Here is a 20048-nt window from a genome sequence, read left to right on the forward strand (position 1 = left end):
TCTTTAAAAATGATTGCTTAACATTTTTTTTGGAAACTATATATTTTTAACATATGAATATTATGTGATATATTAATCTCTTAACGTGTTTGATATTATGTGATAGATGTCTACCTCTAGAACAAGTCCCATTGACTCACCTAATAATAATGAAGAGTCAAATGTAAATTGGAATGATTCGTGGACTGATTCACAAGTTCCCGAAGAGGAACCGGAAGAAGAGTCGGAACCGGAAGAAGAATCGGAACCGGAAGAAGAATCGGAACTGGAAGAAGAAATAGAACCGGTGGGGGAAATAATAAAATGGTTAAGTAAAAGAGAATCCTCAACCAACCGACCAAGGTTAATTATGGTCAATGGTGTTTCCGCCAAGGAAGCAAAATATTGGGAGGATTACCAATTCTCCGATGAATCGGATTCCGACAAGAATTCCGATGATGTTATAGAAATTACCCCAACTGAATTTAAAAAGGCAAAAGAAAATAATAAGGGAAAGGGCATAAAAATAGAGAAATCTAATTCCAACCCCGATGAACTTTATATGTATCGTCAACCCCCGAAGTCCTTAAGTTGTAACAATGACCCGGGAACCTCTAAACCACCAGGTTTTTCTAAACCAATGTGGACAACGACGGCTCGTATTAGGGGAACATCATATATCCCTAGAAACTTGGCAAAACGAACCAAAACTGAACAAGAAGAAACGAGCGAGTCGGAATAAGATAGTTGTATTCGTGTGGTGTAATATATGTAATATAGTGTGCTTATGCTTTATGATATATGTAAAAATTTCTTGTATTAATAAGCATTTTTTTTATGAATCTAACTCTTGTCTATTTTACAGTATAAAAACTCAAAATGGATAGACAACCCAATATTTTAAGAGACCTACCCGGAGACATGATTGATGAAATCTTGTCTAGAGTCGGTCAGAATTCCTCGGCACAACTATTTAAGGCGAGATCAGTTTGTAAGACATTCGAAGAACGTTCCAAGAATGCCTTGGTTTATAAAAGGCTTTCATTCGAAAGATGGGGGATATCACATTGAGAAATCCATAAGTTACGATGTGTTTACTTTGACGCATATATTGCGGGGAACCCAAATGCTATTTCACGCAATGGGTTAAGAAATTATTTTGACTCAGTATATCCGAATATAGGACTTCGTGATTTAGAAAAAGCGGCTAACATGAAACATAAAGAAGCATGTTATGCTTACGGGTTAGTAATGTTCGCTTCTCACCAAAGTGAGAACAAGAACATCGGGCTACAACTATTAAACAAAACGTTCCCACAAGTGACGGAGTCGGTAATTGGGGTAAGAAATGAGGTTTTTAGGTTATTACGAGACTGTTGGTCATTACGTAACCCTCGTCCCTTTGACGACATTACAACACGCTGTCTTATCAACGGCCATAACGGTTATGTTCCACAAGACCAAGGATGGGAAGTAGTCCTAGTAAAACCAGAATGCATGACTTGTTTCTGGACGTATGAATTACGTGTCTTTATTGCCTTTGCTGAACGACTTGTGTATTAGCTAGAATTATCTTCACAACTATCTTGTATCAAAGTTATTGTGTGCTATATTTCATGCTTTATGTAAAATAAGCGGTATTGTAAGTTTGTAAAATATTGTATAAAAGTTTGAACGCGAAATATTATTACAATCAGTTTTTCATATAGAATTGTAGTAGTTGAATTGTATATTAGCTACTAAGTATGAACTTAACGGGTAGGTACTACCCGAATTTAAACTTATAAAACGCTAATATGAAGAAAAAGCTTTTATAAATGAGTTCATATTATGCTACGAAATACTATTAACTACTCTTAATATTCTGTATGATTAACTTGTTCCATTTGACTATTTTGAAGGAAATGGCACCGACTACTCGACACACCGTGAATATGAATGAAGAGGAATTCCGTACTTTTCTAGCTTCAAACATAGCCGCAGTACAGGCTGCGCTACATACCAACAATAACCTTGGATCTGGCAGTACAGGAAATCGTGTAGGATGCACCTACAAAGAATTCACTGCCTGCAAACCTTTGGAATTTGATGGAACTGAAGGACCGATCGGATTGAAACGGTGGACCGAGAAGGTCGAATCAGTGTTTGCCATAAGTAAGTGTACTGAAGAGGACAAAGTGAAGTACGCTACGCATACCTTCATAGGTTCTGCGTTAACATGGTGGAATACCTATCTAGAGCAAGTGGGACAAGATGATGCGTACGCACTACCGTGGTCAGCATTCAAGCACTTGATGAACGAGAAGTACCGTCCCAGAACCGAGGTCAATAAGCTCAAGACAGAACTTAGAGGGTTACGAACCCAAGGATTTGATATTACCACGTACGAAAGACGATTCACAGAATTGTGCCTATTGTGTCCGGGAGCATTCAAAGATGAGGAAGAGAAGATCGACGCATTTGTGAAAGGATTACTGGAAAGAATCCAAGAAGATATAAGTTCACACGAGCCTGCCTCCATACAACAGGCATGTAGAATGGCTCACAAACTAGTGAACCAGATTGAAGAAAGAATTAAAGAACAGACTGCTGAAGAGGCCAATGTGAAGCAAGTCAAAAGAAAGTGGGAGGAAAACGGTGATAAGAATCACCAATACAACAACAACAGCAATTACAACAATAATCGCAACAATTATCCCAACAATCGCAACATCAATCGCAACTACAACAAACGGCCCAACAACAACAATAACAACAACAACAACAACAACAACAACAACAACAACAACAGCAACTACAACAATCATCCCAACAACAATAATAACCGCAACAACAACAACAACAATCAGAAGCAGCTATGCCAAAGGTGTGAAAAGTATCACTCGGGGTTCTGCACCAAATTTTGCAACAAGTGTAAAAGAAATGGTCATAACGCGGCGAAGTGTGAGGTCTACGGACCAGGGGTTAATAGAACGAAAGGAACAAATGGTGTCGGAACAAGCAATGGCGGAGCAAGTAGTGTCGGAGCAAGTTATGCCAATGTAGTTTGTTATAAATGTGGAAAACTGGGCCACATTATTAGAAATTGCCCGAACCAGGAGAACACGAATGGACAAGGCCGCGGAAGAGTTTTCAATATTAATGCGGCAGAGGCACAGGAAGACCCGGAGCTTGTTACGGGTACGTTTCTTATTGACAATAAATCTGCTTACGTTTTATTTGATTCGGGTGCGGATAGAAGCTATATGAGTAGAGATTTTTGTGCTAAATTAAGTTGTCCATTGACGCCTTTGGATAGTAAATTTTTACTCGAATTAGCAAATGGTAAATTAATTTCAGCAGATAATATATGTCGGAATCGAGAAATTAAACTGGTTAGCGAAACATTTAAGATTGATTTGATACCAGTAGAGTTAGGGAGTTTTGATGTGATAATCGGTATGGACTGGTTGAAAGAAGTGAAAGCAGAGATCGTTTGTTACAAAAATGCAATTCGCATTATACGAGAAAAAGAAAAACCCTTAATGGTGTACGGAGAAAAGGGCAACACGAAGCTACATATTATTAGTAATTTGAAGGCACAAAAACTAATAAGAAAAGGTTGGTATGCTGTTCTAGCACACGTCGAGAAAGTACAAACTGAAGAAAAGAGCATCAATGATGTTCCCATTGCAAAACAATTTCCCGATGTATTTCCGAAAGAATTACCGGGATTACCCCCACAGCGATCCGTTGAATTTCAAATAGATCTTGTACCAGGAGCTGCACCAATAGCTCGTGCTCCTTACAGACTCGCACCCAGTGAGATGAAAGAACTGCAAAGCCAATTACAAGAACTTTTAGAGCGTGGTTTCATTCGACCAAGTACATCACCGTGGGGAGCTCCTGTTTTGTTTGTCAAGAAGAAAGATGGTACATTCAGGTTGTGTATCGACTACCGAGAGTTGAACAAACTTACCATCAAGAACCGCTACCCACTACCGAGAATCGATGACTTATTTGATTAACTACAAGGCTCATCTGTTTATTCAAAGATTGACTTACGTTCCGGGTATCATCAAATGCGGGTGAAAGAAGATGATATTCCAAAGACTGCTTTCAGAACACGTTACGGTCATTACGAGTTTATGGTCATGCCGTTTGGTTTAACTAATGCACCAGATGTGTTCATGGACCTTATGAACCGAGTGTGTGGACCATACCTTGACAAGTTTGTCATTGTTTTCATTGATGACATATTTATTTACTCAAAGAATGACCAAGAACACGGTGAATTTGAGAAAGGTGTTAGAAGTATTGAGGAAGGAAGAATTGTACGCTAAGTCTTCAAAGTGTGCATTTTGGTTGGAAGAAGTTCAATTCCTCGGTCACATAGTGAACAAAGAAGGTATTAAGGTGGATCCGTCAAAGATAGAAACTGTTGAAAAGTGGGAAACCCCGAAAACTCCGAAACACATATGCCAGATTTTAGGACTAGCTGGTTACTACAGAAGGTTCATCCAAGACTTTTCCAGAATAGCAAAACCCTTGACTGCATTAACGCATAAAGGGAAAAAATTTGAATGGAATGATGAACAAGAGAAAGCGTTTCAGTTATTGAAGAAAAAGCTAACTACGGAACCTATATTGTCATTGCCTGAAGGGAATGATGATTTTGTGATTTATTGTGACGCATCAAAGCAAGGTCTCGGTTGTGTATTAATGTAATGAACGAAGGTGATTGCTTATGCGTCTAGACAATTGAAGATTCACGAACAAAATTTTACGACGCATGATTTGGAATTAGGCGCGGTTGTTTTTGCATTAAAGACTTGGAGGCACTACTTATATGGGGTCAAAAGTATTATATATACCGACCACAAAAGTCTTCAACACATATTTAATCAGAAACAACTGAATATGAGGCAGCGTAGGTGGATTGAATTGTTGAATGATTACGATTTTGAGATTCGTTACCACCCGGGGAAGGCAAATGTGGTAGCCGATGCCTTGAGCAGGAAGGACAGAGAACCCATTCGAGTAAAATCTATGAATATAATGATTCATAATAACCTTACTACTCAAATAAAGGAGGCGCAACAAGGAGTTTTAAAAGAGGGAAATTTAAAGGATGAAATACCCAAAGGATCGGAGAAGCATCTTAATATTCGGGAAGACGGAACCCGGTATAGGGCTGAAAGGATTTGGGTACCAAAATTTGGAGATATGAGAGAAATGGTACTTAGAGAAGCTCATAAAAGCAGATACTCAATACATCCTGGAACGGGAAAGATGTACAAGGATCTCAGGAAATATTTTTGGTGGCCGGGTATGAAAGCCGATGTTGCTAAATACGTAGGAGAATGTTTGACGTGTTCTAAGGTCAAAGCTGAGCATCAGAAACCATCAGATCTACTTCAACAACCCGAAATCCCAGAATGGAAATGGGAAAACATTACCATGGATTTCATCACTAAATTGCCAAGGACTGCAAGTGGTTTTGATACTATTTGGGTAATAGTTGATCGTCTCACCAAATCAGCACATTTCCTGCCAATAAGAGAAGATGACAAGATGGAGAAGTTAGCACGACTGTATTTGAAGGAAGTCGTCTCCAGACATGGAATTCCAATCTCTATTATCTCTGATAGGGATGGCAGATTTATTTCAAGATTCTGGCAGACATTACAGCAAGCATTAGGAACTCGTCTAGACATGAGTACTACCTATCATCCACAAACTGATGGGAAGAGCGAAAGGACGATACAAACGCTTGAAGACATGCTACGAGCATGTGTTATTGATTTTGGAAACAGTTGGGATCGACATCTACCATTAGCAGAATTTTCCTACAACAACAACTACCATTCAAGCATTGAGATGGCGCCGTTTAAAGCACTTTATGGTAGAAAGTGCAGGTCTCCGATTTGTTGGAGTGAAGTGGGGGATAGACAGATTACGGGTCCGGAGATTATACAAGAAACTACCGAGAAGATCATCCAAATTCAACAACGGTTGAAAACTGCCCAAAGTCGACAAAAGAGCTACGCTGACATTAAAAGAAAAGATATAGAATTTGAAATTGGAGAGATGGTCATGCTTAAAGTTGCACCTTGGAAAGGCGTTGTTCGATTTGGTAAACGAGGGAAATTAAATCCAAGGTATATTGGACCATTCAAGATTATTGATCGTGTCGGACCAGTAGCTTACCGACTTGAGTTACCTCAACAACTCACGGCTGTACATAACACTTTCCACGTCTCGAATTTGAAGAAATGTTTTGCTAAAGAAGATCTCACTATTCCGTTAGATGAAATCCAAATCAACGAAAAACTCCAATTCATCGAAGAACCCGTCGAAATAATGGATCATGAGGTTAAAAGACTTAAGCAAAACAAGATACCAATTATTAAGGTTCGATGGAATGCTCGTAGAGGACCCGAGTTCACCTGGGAGCGTGAAGATCAGATGAAGAAGAAATACCCGCATCTATTTCCAGAAGATTCGTCAACACCTTCAACAGCTTAAAATTTCGGGACGAAATTTATTTAACGGGTAGGTACTGTAGTGACCCGAACTTTTCCATGTTTATATATATTAATTGAGATTGATATGTACATGATTAAATGTTTCCAACATGTTAAGCAATCAAACTTGTTAAGACTTGATTAATTGAAATATGTTTCATATAGACAATTGACCACCCAAGTTGACCGGCGATTCACGAACGTTAAAACTTGTAAAAACGACATGACGATATATATATGGATATACATATGGTTAACATGAGATTATGATAAGTAAGTATCTCCATAAGTATATTAACAATGAGTTATATACATATAAACAAGACTACTAACTTAAGGATTTCGAAACGAGACATATATGTAACGATTATCGTTGTAATGACATTTAAATGTATATATATCATATTAAGATATATTAATATATCATAATATCATGATAATATAATAATTTAACATCTCATTAGATATAATAAACAATGTATTAACAACATTAATTGAGATCGTTAACTTAAAGGTTTCAAAACAACACTTACATGTAACGACTAACGATGACTTAACGACTCAGTTAAAATGTATATACATGTAGTGTATTTAGATGTATTAAAATACTTTTGGAAGACTTCAAGACATATATCAAAACACTCATACTTAACGAAAATGGTTACAGTTACTTTTCCATTCTTTTCTTTCATCAAGAATTCTAGTCGTATTCTTACCCGTATTATACACAGCTTCAAAACGTACTTACTATGAGTATATACCAATAGGAACTAGCATGGGATTCTACTCTTGATTATGTCATGTATGACTAATCAATTTTAACTTCTACCATGAGCTAGTCAACTAACTAGAACTCCTTTTAACCCCACTCACCACTCACCAATTACCACTCATCATTCACTCCATTTCACTTCCAATTCTCTTTCTAATTCTCTCTCAACACACACACACTATTATGAACGTATTTTTCCAGTAGTTAATCATCATCTTCATCAAAAATCACTTCAAGAATCAAGCTATAATCATCATAGGAAGAACACTTCAAGAACACTTCAAAAATCCCTTCAAGTTTACTAATTTTTACTTCCAAGCTTTCTAATCCATTCCAAGTAATCATCTAAGATCAAGAAACCTTTGTTATATACAGTAGGTTATCTTTATTATTCAAGGTAACATTCATATTCAAACTTTGATTCAATTTCTATAACTATAAACTATCTTAATTCGAGTAAAAATCTTACTTGAACTTGTTTTTGTGTCATGATCCTACTTCAAGAACTTTCAAGCCATCCAAGATCCTTTGAAGCTAGATCATTTCTTGTCACTTCCAGTAGGTTTACCTACTAAACTTTAGGTAGTAATGATGTTCATAACATCATTCAATTCATATATATAACACTATCTTATTCGAAGGTTTAAACTCGTAATCACTAGAACATAGTTTAGTTAATTCTAAACTTGTTCGCAAACAAAAGTTAATCCTTCTAACTTGACTTTTAAAATTAACTACACACATGTTCTATATCTATATGATATGCTAACTTAATGATTTAAAACCTGGAAACACCAAAAATACCGTAAAACCGGATTTACGCCGTCGTAGTAACACCGCGGGCTGTTTTGGGTTAGTTAATTAAAAACTATGATAAACTTTGATTTAAAAGTTGTTATTCTGAGAAAATGATTTTTATTATGAACATGAAACTATATCCAAAAATTATGGTTAAACTCAAAGTGGAAGTATGTTTTCTAAAATGGTCATCTAGACGTCGTTCTTTCGACTGAAATGACTACCTTTACAAAAACGACTTGTAACTTATTTTTCCGACTATAAACATATACTTTTTCTGTTTAGATTCATAAAATAGAGTTCAATATGAAACCATAGTAATTTGATTCACTCAAAACGGATTTAAAATGAAGAAGTTATGGGTAAAACAAGATTGGATAATTTTTTCTCATTTTAGCTACGTGAAAATTGGTAACAAATCTATTCCAACCATAACTTAATCAACTTGTATTGTATATTATGTAATCTTGAGATACCATAGACACGTATACAATGTTTCGACCTATCATGTCGACACATCTATATATATTTCGGAACAACCATAGACACTCTATATGTGAATGTTGGAGTTAGCTATACAGGGTTGAGGTTGATTCCAAAATATATATAGTTTGAGTTGTGATCAATACTGAGATACGTATACACTGGGTCGTGGATTGATTCAAGATAATATTTATCGATTTATTTCTGTACATCTAACTGTGGACAACTAGTTGTAGGTTACTAACGAGGACAGCTGACTTAATAAACTTAAAACATCAAAATATATTAAAAGTGTTGTAAATATATTTTGAACATACTTTGATATATATGTATATATTGTTATAGGTTCGTGAATCAACCAGTGGCCAAGTCTTACTTCTCGACGAAGTAAAAATCTGTGAAAGTGAGTTATAGTCCCACTTTTAAAATCTAATATTTTTGGGATGAGAATACATGCAGGTTTTATAAATGATTTACAAAATAGACACAAGTACATGAAACTACATTCTATGGTTGAATTATCGAAATCGAATATGCCCCTTTTTATTAAGTCTGGTAATCTAAGAATTAGGGAACAGACACCCTAATTGACGCGAATCCTAAAGATAGATCTATCGGGCCCAACAAGCCCCATCCAAAGTGCCGGATGCTTTAGTACTTCGAAATTTATATCATATCCGAAGGGTGTCCCGGAATGATGGGGATATTCTTATATATGCATCTTGTTAATGTCGTTTACCGGGTGTTCACCATATGAATGATTTTTATCTCTATGTATGGGATGTGTATTGAAATATGAAATCTTGTGGTCTATTGTTACGATTTGATATATATAGGTTAAACCTATAACTCACCAGCGTTTTTGTTGACGTTTAAAGCATGTTTATTCTCAGGTGAATATTAAGAGCTTCCGCTGTTGCATACTAAAATAAGGACAATATTTGGAGTCCATGTTTGTATGATATTGTGTAAAACCTGCATTCAAGAAACTTATTTCGATGTAACATATTTGTATTGTAAACCATTATGTAATGGTCGTGTGTAAACAGGATATATTAGATTATCATTATTTGATAATCTACGTAAAGCTTTTAAACCTTTATTGATGAAATAAAGGTTATGGTTTGTTTTAAAATGAATGCAGTCTTTGAAAAACGTCTCATATAGAGGTCAAAACCTCGCAACGAAATCAATTAATATGGAACGTTTTTAATCAATAAGAACGGGACATTTCAGTCTCCATCATGTATCTCTTCGCAGCCTCCAAAGCTTGAGTTTTAGCATAAGGCCGTGTTGTGAGAAAACTGAGGTAGTTGTAGATGTGAATGATGTCAAGCAGGTCCAAATTCTATAAATCAGCTTCAGTAAACTTGTACTCCTTCTCATCTTCTCTAATAACATAGAACTGACTGATGACGTCTTTCTTCACACTTATTTCTACTCCGACCCGAGTAATATCCAATACTTTTGTCAAACGATACTTTCTTTAAAACCACAAATCATCTTAATTTCTGTTAATATGTTTCCTCCACATAAACTGATACCAGTTCCTTTCATTAGCTGGAAGCAATCGTGAACCAATATAAGTAAACCTTTCACTTCTTGGCGTCTCGTTCATGCGAAAGATCTTATAAACATTTTCCTCGATGAATGTGTTTCTTAGTGTCATGAAATCATGTTCAACTCCCAATTGTAGTCTTTGATCCCGATTCTTAAAGAATAAACCACGATTGCACTTGAACCAGGAATTCACTGTAGAACTTGACGTTTATTTACCAGAAGTTGAACTCTCATTTACATTTGTTGGATTTGAACTCGATGATGGTGTAGAATTTGATGATTGATCAGTGGGATTTGTCGTATTATCTGTTAAAACATTGTCATCTTCAATATGATCAAAGATGTCATCTAGATTTGGATAAACATACTGATCATTTCCATCTTCATCATTAGAATCCATCTCATCATCACTTTCAGTAGCTGGATCCTGATTCCCTTCATCAACTATCTCTACGTTCTCAGGAATAGTAGACACTGAAGATAATTCACTTAGTATGACAAACCCATCATCATCAGTTTCCTCAAGATAGAAGTCACTTAAGTTCAAATCCTCATCAACCGGTCCACTTTCAGCTTCAGAATGAATAATTGGAATGATCACTTGTTCAGGTTCCACATTTTCAATATCATCGTCATGAGAAGAAACCATTTCTGATTCAGTATGAACCTGTTGAGCTTGAGAAGTTGAAGCAGACCTCGCACCACCACCCCTAATGGAAATGTTTACCATAAGAAATTCTCCATCTACTCCTATCTCCCCATCATGGCTATTCTGAGGACCAGAATCGTCATGTTCATCATCACGGTGATGACTTAGTGGAGAAGATCAGGAAGTAAGAGGATGTCGTATTCGAGCACGAAGCATTTCTTGAAGCGAAGTACGTCGAAGAACATCAAGATTTACTCTATAAAACATACGACTAAAATATTCTTCCTCCAAAGCATCATAATAATTCGGTGAACGTGGGGGTGATGTGTAAAGACCCGTCCTAATCCATCCGTACGAAGTCCATATCGATTATAAACAGTTCACAATAGTTGATTACATCGCGAGGTATTTGACCTCTATATGATACATTTACAAACATTGCATTCGTTTTTGAAAAGACAATCTTTCATTACATCGAAAGTTGATGACATGCATACCATTTCATAATACATCTAACTATAATTGACTTAATAATAATCTTGATGAACTCAACGACTCGAATGCAACGTCTTTTGAAATATGCTATGAATGACTCCAAGTAATGTCTCTAATATGAGCTAATGCACAGCGGAAGATTTCTTTCATACATGAGAATAAACATGCTTTAAAGTGTCAACCAAAAGGTTGGTGAGTTCATTAGTTTAATATAAATAATTATTTCATAATTTTAATAGACCACAAGATTTCATATTTCCATTTCGCATAAACATACGTCCCATGCATAGAGACAAAAAATATCATTCATATGGATTGAACACCTGGTAACCGACATTCACAATATGCATATATGAATATCCCCATTATTCCGGGATCCTCCTTCGGACATGATATAAATTTCGAAGTACTAAAGCATCCGGTATTTTGGATGGGGCTTGTTGGGCCCGATAGATCTATCTTTAGAGTTCGCGTCAACTAGGGTGTCTGTTCCCTAATTCTTAGATTACCAGACTTAATAAAAAGGGGCATATTCGATTTCGATAATTCAACCATATAATGTAGTTTCGATACTTGTGTCCATTTCGTAAAACAGTTATAAAAACAGCGCATGTATTCTCAGTCCCAAAATATATATTGCGAAAGCATTTAAAAAGGGATTAATGAAACTCACCATACTGTATTTTGTAGTAAAAATACATATAACATCATTGAATAAGTGTAAGGTTGGCCTCGGATTCATGAACCTCCAAGAAGTAGCCCTTAAAAATAATGCCCAAGTCGCGGCTTGAACCCGCGACGTCCCGCTAACCCGATAACAACCTAAACCATTATCATCATCGTTGCCATCATCATGACATCATCATTAACATCTTGTCCATCATCACATCGACTCCAAAATCATTATAATTCACGTTCTTAATAATCTCACCCAATCATCATCCGGTTATCATTTTATCATAGAATCACCAACGTCTCAATATTTCGTCATCATCATCTAGCATTATTATAATCATCTATCTTGATCATTATCTAAACATCATCATCTTTTTCACATATCATCCTAATTTCTATCATCCTTTCAATCATCATCAATATATCATTTTATCATCAACTTAAACTACCACCATCATTATCACTAACATCATCTTTTTGTCACCATCCCTTCTTTGTAAAAAAAAAGAACCCGATTATTTTGAATCCCACTTAATATTTCAATCTTAAAGAGTCCAAGAACCATTCTAGTTCCCATTTTAAACGTCACTTTCTACAATTCCAAGTTTTCACCTAATACCCATGTCAAACGTCATTATGAATACTATGTCCACCATTATAGTATGTTCTCCTAAAAAGTCATTTTCTAAAGTCATATATGTGATCCATTTGTCGGCCATGAAGTATTATTTTATTCCACATGTATTTGCTAGTACATACACTATCTAATGATATTCTATAACCAAATTGGACAGAACTTTAAATTGAGAACATGTCCTACCATTTTTAATTTCGTTATTGCTAGGCTAAACAGAAAAGATAAGACGGCTGCAGCAACAGTAAGTAATCCGTAGTAGTGGTGTAGTTTAGTGGTGGTTTTTGGTGGTGTGAGATGTGTGTGTCAGATCACGAATAGGAACAACACAGCAGCAGCCATAGCTGCTTTGGGCTACTGTTATTGAGCAGTACAGCGACTAGAATATATGTAACAACAAGGGTAATTAGCGATGTAGCATTAGAGAAAAATTTGCAGCAATCATCTTATAACACGAGATAGTATAGCAGCAGCAAATCGATTGAAATAAAAGCATAACAATTCGAACAGTAGCTTGTTGTGATCTTGTGAGATGATTAAATTAAGAACGGCTGCTTCAAAAAGGGTTTTTAGTGATTGAGTTATTCGAACAAAACAGAAAATGAAAGGAACGAAATAGAATATAATAACGTGTATTTTTGTCAGGTTAACCCACTTATGAACCTTTATAATATAATACCCATTTCCTTCCAAATGACTTTTCTTTTGTCTGCCATTTCCTCATCTACAATAAATTTGTTTAAAGGCAATAGAAAGGAGAAAGAAAAACGCTGAGCAGAAACAAAAAATTAAAACGTAGTAATCATGACTTAAATGGGTTGAAGGAGTAGAGATGGATCCCGGTGTTTGTGATTTGATTTGATGGTTGTGGTTGTTTGGTGATCTTAAGACTAGAACAATGTGATGGTAGCTGGAATAGTGTAACGGTTATAATCAGGAGGGTGTTTGGATTGTGGCTCGTTAGAAACAAAGTACAGGAAGGATACGGTTTCAAATAGCAATCGAGCCATAAGTTGTAATCCTTGATGATGTAAAGATGATGGTAGTTGTTGTGGTTTGGTTCTCGAATAAGAAAAGAAAATAATTATATATATATAAACCGGTAGTAGTAGCAGCATTTTAAGGTGGTGTCGATTCAAATAGTTTGTGTTGGGTTACGAAAAGATGTAACAACATCGGTCGACTTTGGTGGCGTGTTTGGTTGCTCACTGTGAATATGACTTTGGTGATGTTTCAACGAAAGTGATGAAGTGATGGTGGTTAATGGGTGTTGTAGGTGGTGATTTTTGATCAAAGGTGGTGAGTAGGGTAATGAAATACATGTATGCTTGATAAGAAAATTAAGGTGTTTTGAAATGGGTTTTAATCGAGTAGTATATGAGTAGAATGATTATGATTTCTTTCTTTGTTTTGGTAACAACAGAACCCAAACAATAATGGTAGTAAATAACTTGGAGAAAGGTGATAGTGCTAATCAAAAATAGGAAACTTACATAACTTGAAGACGGTTGTTCGAAGGTGGTGGTTTTGAGGTTCACGAAGAGAGAAAACAAGAAGAAGAGTGCTTGGTGAGGTGGTGGTATATAAGAGAGAAGATATAGATTGATTCAGTTCTTGTGGATATATTATATCTATAAGTATATATAGAATAAGATAGTAGTGGGACAATAACAGTAATATAAAGGAAAATATTTCAACTTTAATATTCTAAAACGTGTAAAATTTAACGAATAATAACACAGTAATTCAATTACCAATCAATTTAAAATAGTAAGCAGCCCTATTATTTGTCATTTAACTACCGACAGTTTTAATAGGCATAGTATTTCGTACTCCGAGGATAATCAGTGGCGGATAAAAGTTCTCGAAAAAAAAAATTCAAAATTTTTAAATTAAATATCTTTATTTATTTTGGTCATAATGGTATAAAATTCGATCATAAATTTTTAAATAAAAAAATTACATCGATTGTCCCTCTCATTTATGGGTGAAATATAAAAAGTGTTGAAATTAAAAAATTAGATCCTAAGTATACTTTTAATAAGCCTATAAATTATATAACTCATTTTCGGATCACCTTTTATTTTAAAATAATATAAGTTCGAATTAAACTTCTCTAAATAATAATCGAAACGTCCAACGATTATTACAATCATTAAATATTTATTTTTAATATACTTTTATTTATATATATATATATATATATATATATATATATATATATATATATATATATATATATATATATATATATATATATATATATATATATATGTTTTAAATGATAATAATTATTATATTTTTTTTTATTTTACATAGATAAATTTTGGTAACAACAACATACAATATTTAAAATTATATTTCTAACTATTATATATATATATATATATATATATATATATATATATATATATATATATACACACACACACATATCAAGTTATAATTAATTGTTCGTGAATCGTTGGACATAGTCAATGGTCGATTGAATACATGCACACAATTCAAAAATTTTGAGACTCGTTTTAACAGACTTTGTTTATCGTATCGAAATGCTATAAAGATTAAGTTTAAATTTGGTTGGAAATTCCCGGGTCATCACAGTACCTACCCGTTAAAGAAATTTCGTCCCGAAATTTGAGTGAGGTGGCATTGGTTAACAATAAAAATGTTTTCATGACGAATATGTGTTGATAAATAGAGTTTTATTATCATTGAGTAATATGGATAAAATGATTCGATTAATCGAAGCGTATGAGTGAAGTGATCACAAAAGATCGAGATAAAGAAATGGAGATTTTCCATAACTTTTGATGTAGTCGTGATTGAACTTAGAAAATAAGGTGCGTCTTAACTTTAGACGTTGTTTTGGTTGAATTCCGGAATTCAAGGAATTTGAAGAAAATCTTCGAAATCTAAAAGATTTGATTCTTCGGCGAGTAAGGAAATTAAGATCTCTATAATTAATGCGGAAATCTGCCTTGATTTCTTTGTCTGGTATTTTCACTATAAATGTACTTCTTCCGTTCCATTACTTTCACCATTCCTATACTTTCTTCCTCTATTCCTACTTCTAAAATATTGTGAAAATGCTCCATCCAGTTCCGATTCTTGATATTTTCCTATCTATGTATCTGTCATCCTTCTTTTCAATTTTCCACTAGAAAATCTGTTTACTTCTACTATTGCCTTGGGGGATACTATTCTTAATTATACCGTGTCTTTATATTGCAATTCGTATTAATATCCACGGTTTGTAACTTCTGTGTTGTTATTGGGTTTTATATCTTCCCTTATATTTCAATGTCACTGCTTCTGTCTCCTATAATTATTGTCATCCACAGTTAATGCGCTCTCTTATTTGCTGCGATTTATACCCCCTTTTTATTTCGGAGCTTCATGCTTTTGTTTACTTTTCGCAAGTAACGGTCCAGAATTCATAGGTATGGAGTTTCAAATTATCATAATATACAAGGTAGAAAGGGAAAAAAATAGTAGCACGATTTATTTTGTCAAATTACCTGAATCACTGAGAATAGAATTATCAAGAATATATTTTCTTGATATGTTCAGAAGTTAAGCAGAATGAAAGAGTTATGTAACATGGCACGTGATGACGTTAGGATCTGTGAATCATCACGTCCCATTAGAAACTCAGCATGACTTACTGTAATATAATCACGTTGATCAAGTGTCATTATATTATACTAAATCATGCATCAGTTCCCAACACTACTTCAAAAAAATTCATATTTTAAGCTCGAAAGTTTACAGAATATAGAAACTAACAGTTTCTATATGATGTATCACTGATAGCATGAAGAGATTATTGATTTCAGATAAGAATAGTTATGAAAATATCTTCAGAAATATGGAGGATATTTAAAATGAAAGATACGATAATATCTTGGAATATCTAAGATCAGAGAATGATGGAGACTATTGTCTGCAAGGGTTTAGAGTAACGAACAAGATATTCACTAAAGGCTTCAGCAGACATTGAATCTTTTAGATTCTTTGAAGTCAAACTTATTCTTTGTGATTTGTCCACGGCTTTCTTCATAGTTTCGCATAATCTGCCTTTCGGTACTAAATTTTCTCTTGAATGTTTCCAATATACTGATACATAGGAAGCACGAAGAGGTATATAATTTCGGACGAGAATATTTTTGAAAATATCCTCAGAAATACCGAAGATATTGATGATGATATTTTGGAATTTCTAAGTTCGATGGTTGATGGAGAAAGATTTTCCGCATGATTTTAACATGACTTCGGAGCAAGATATTCTCTAAAGATTTCATCGGATTCAGAATTACTTGGATTCTTTGAATATAGGGTTTGGTCCTTGTATTTGTCCTTGGTCTCATTCGTGGTTAGCTCAATCCGTTTTTCAGTTCCTACTTTTCTGAGCTTTTCCAACATACTATTCTTTATCATCAAACTTCCGATGATTAAGGTCGTTTACGGTTGCCTATGGTTTCTGCTGCTTCATTCAACTTTTTCAACATTCATAGTATTGATTTGTGACTGAGTGTTTTTCAGAATTTCAGAATAAGAGATCATAATTCTAAGAGATAAATGTCATACATATAACTGTTGATGTAGATATGATGTGAGTTTTCAAAGTACTGATTGCTGATTCCCGGTAATTGGTATGGCAGTTCACGTTACAAGATGCGGATGAGTATATGATAGGGTTTCAATGAATAAATATAATGATTTGTCAGAGAGATCTAAGCCAAGAAGCAACGAGGTTGTTGGTGCGTTTGCTGGTAATATGGTGGAATATAAAAGAATTCTCCGGTATCAAAAGGGTAATCGTATATATATCAGGATTATAGTAAGGTTACTTTGAATGAAAAGTCGAAGTTGACTTGCTGGAGCTGTGACAAAATTGGCTACTTTGAAAAGGGATCGCAAAATTATTATTAATTTTTTTTTATAAATGCCAAAGGATATAACGCGGCTACGTGTTAAACTTTTACTCAGTTGCCGGGAGTTTCTCAGGTGCATAACTATATGCATAAATCTTTCCTTCCGTAGATAAAGTGCGGTTGATTCATCCTATCGATTGAGGTGTTTTCAAGAATCATGAAAGGTTTGAACGCAGATTGTAATCGTCAAGATACAAATGGGGTTTAAGATGAAATCAAGTCGCAAACTTGAAGAATTGTTTAGTTTCATATGTTATAATCACTATTTTAATTCATTTTTAATTGTCTAATGTTGATAGTTCTTAGTTGATAGTCTACAGTTAGCAGTTCAATAATTTAATACATAATAATTGAATTAATTAATACATATCGTGATCCGTGTACAGGTCTCAGACTCGATCACAACTCAAATTACATATATTATTTGAGAATCAACCTCAACCCTGTATAGAGAACTCGATCATTACTGCATATAGAGTGTCTATGGTGATTCCAAATAATATATATAGATGCGTCGATATGATATGTCAAAACCTTGTATACGTGTCCCGATATTTAAAGTGCGTAAAATAAATAACAGAATTTAAATGACTATAAATTAAATGCGTAAAGTAAATAACAGAAATTAAATGACGATAAATAAAATTGCGATAATTAAATTGCGATAAATAAACTGCGATAAATAAAATGTAATCAGTTAGTTAGGAACAGTTAGCGTGGATTCTTAACAAAATTCCTCGTAGTTAATTTGTTTGTTTCTAACAAATTTTATTTTGCCAAATGTTTTCTTCATTATACCACTTGTTGAATTCTGATAAATCAAAATTCAAATATGAAATTGGATGAATATGGTTATTCTGTGGTGAACGGATTTATTTATCTGTGGCTGTAAGTAGGATAGTAAATGACTGTTGAATCAGATTCGAAGAATGTACAATGTAACTTATTAATGTGAAATCATAAATATTCCTCGAGTATTACCTACCCGTTAAAATATTTTCACAATTAACACTTTGTACGAAAGAATTTTTAATTACAATCTTTATGAAAACATATATACATATATATTTTCTTTAGATGTAATCGTGAATTCATTGAGTTAATATGATATTAACTCATTTGGTTTACCGTTTGAACTAGAATACATAATCTCTAAAACATTTAGAGATTACTTAATCGTCATAAAGAACGAAGATAATCGATGTATAACGATACGTAGAACGATGATTATACTCGAGGTACAGAATGAGATGTTGAGGCATGGATTGTTGATGGTACTGGTGTTGTTACTGATGGTACTGTTGGCGCCGATGATGTTGCTGAAGCTGGTACATTTTGTACTACATTTTCCAAATTGATTACTCGAGCGCGAAGCTCGTTGACTTCTTCTATGGTTCCGGGATGATTGCGGGCAGAATGAGTGGATGAATAAGGTTTAGAATTGTGGATAGAATATAATCGTTTTGAGATACTCTGGAAATGAGGATGAAAATGGTGTTTCGAATAGGTTCGCTGGTAAGTGTTTCAGGTTCTTCGCCAAGAGGTGAATTCGGTTGACGGAAAGTATCACCTTCATCTTGTCTCCAATGATTAAGTAGACTACGAACCCATCAAATGAATTGGTTAATTCATTCTGGTGACTCTGCTTTCGGAGCTTAGTTGAAACTCCATATCGGAATAACTGTCGGAATCCAAGGAATTCGAATTGGTTGAGGGATTCATCTCGTACGATCAGTTTAAGGATTTTCGATAAGAAATAGATTATAGGATGTAGATTAGTACCCTGCAATACATAATATATATATGCATATATAATACTAAAATCCCATAAGTTACGGAGGAATCTACAGAAAATGTCAGGCAAAGTTTACAATAACAGATACGCTAAGATATGAATTAGCAGATATGTTAAGATATGAATTTTGTCTATACACTAATCATGCAATCAATGCAATAAGATGTGTCTAGACTAAGGATGATAAGCAAGTGATTCTCTAAGAATGATAAGCAGGTAATTTTCGACACGAAATGATAAGCAAAACTTTTGACATGCGGACACGGTCGAAGTCCAGACTTACTAATGCATCCTAACGACTATCAGTTAGACACACTAATGCAATACCTGGTTCGCTAAGACCACCGCTCTGATACCAACTGTAAAGACCCGTCCTAGTCCATCCGGACGAAGTCCATATCGATTATAAACAGTTCACAACAGTTGATTACATCACGAGGTAATTGACCTCTATATGATACATTTACAAACATTGCATTCGTTTTTGAAAAGACAATCTTTCATTACATCGAAAGTTGATGACATGCATACCATTTCATAATACATCTAACTATAATTGACTTAATAATAATCTTGATGAACTCAATGACTCGAATGCAACGTCTTTTGAAATATGCTATGAATGACTCCAAGTAATGTCTCTAATATGAGCTAATGCACAGCGGAAGATTTCTTTCATACCTGAGAATAAACATGCTTTAAAGTGCCAACCAAAAGGTTGGTGAGTTCATTACTTTAATATAAATAATCATTTCATAATTTTAA

This window comes from Rutidosis leptorrhynchoides, chromosome 2 (assembly GCF_046630445.1).
Source record: "Rutidosis leptorrhynchoides isolate AG116_Rl617_1_P2 chromosome 2, CSIRO_AGI_Rlap_v1, whole genome shotgun sequence".
Classification (NCBI taxonomy): Eukaryota; Viridiplantae; Streptophyta; class Magnoliopsida; order Asterales; family Asteraceae; genus Rutidosis; species Rutidosis leptorrhynchoides.